The sequence below is a fragment of the Anarrhichthys ocellatus genome, unplaced genomic scaffold (genome assembly GCF_004355925.1).
Source record: "Anarrhichthys ocellatus isolate YVR2014 unplaced genomic scaffold, GSC_Weel_1.0 scaffold47, whole genome shotgun sequence".
Classification (NCBI taxonomy): Eukaryota; Metazoa; Chordata; class Actinopteri; order Perciformes; family Anarhichadidae; genus Anarrhichthys; species Anarrhichthys ocellatus.
Genome location: NW_022280077.1, coordinates 1,797,500 through 1,798,316, shown reverse-complemented (window position 1 = coordinate 1,798,316; position 817 = coordinate 1,797,500).

Here is an 817-nt window from a genome sequence, read left to right as displayed (position 1 = left end):
AGAAAACTTAAGATTCTGAGCCGAGTCAAGTTACTTTGTATAAATAACTTCAAACATTCATGTCCTCCGTCCCTTTTCCTGACAGGTCATAACTTCCTGCAGGGTGTGTGGGTGTGCAGGATATCACAGGTGAACCGTGGCTGAGTAGGTAAAGTGTATAAAGGTGCCGAGACTTGGGCTCAGACAGGCCACAGATCTGGTGGTCAGGTCCAGTTGGACCTGGTTCATGCTGCAATGTTTGGATGTGCGACACCTGCATGCATGGGTTACGCAATGCAATGTCAGGTATTCCTCTGAAGTCCTCTGGGTATTCTGTTAGCGTGTGAATCCTCCATTTCAGGCATATTAATAAATATATTACTCTGGATCTTTAATACATAATCCTGTCACAAATGTCAGATGGGGAGAGGAAAGAACTTAATCTCAGAGAGGCCGTCTCTCATTTCGGCTTTGATGAACATTCAGTCTATAAGATGATCGGTTCAATCTTTGATATAATGCGTGTTTATAGGTCCAAACTTAAAAGGTCCATCAGATTGGGGCTGATGGCTTGAGTAAGGCTTTGGATTGGTGATTTAGAAAAAAAAACAAAAAACATTCACCTCTGAAAATAAATATTTCATATATATTTCTATTGTGTGAATTGGTACCAACCTGGGTTTTGCTGAGGTAGGTATTTTTTATTTTTTTTTTTTAGCAAAATGTTAACTTGGATTTTTAAATATGTTCATAAATGTCAGTTCTTTTTGCAGTACTATCCGTATACGTATACACACACACACACACACACACACACACACACACACACACACACACA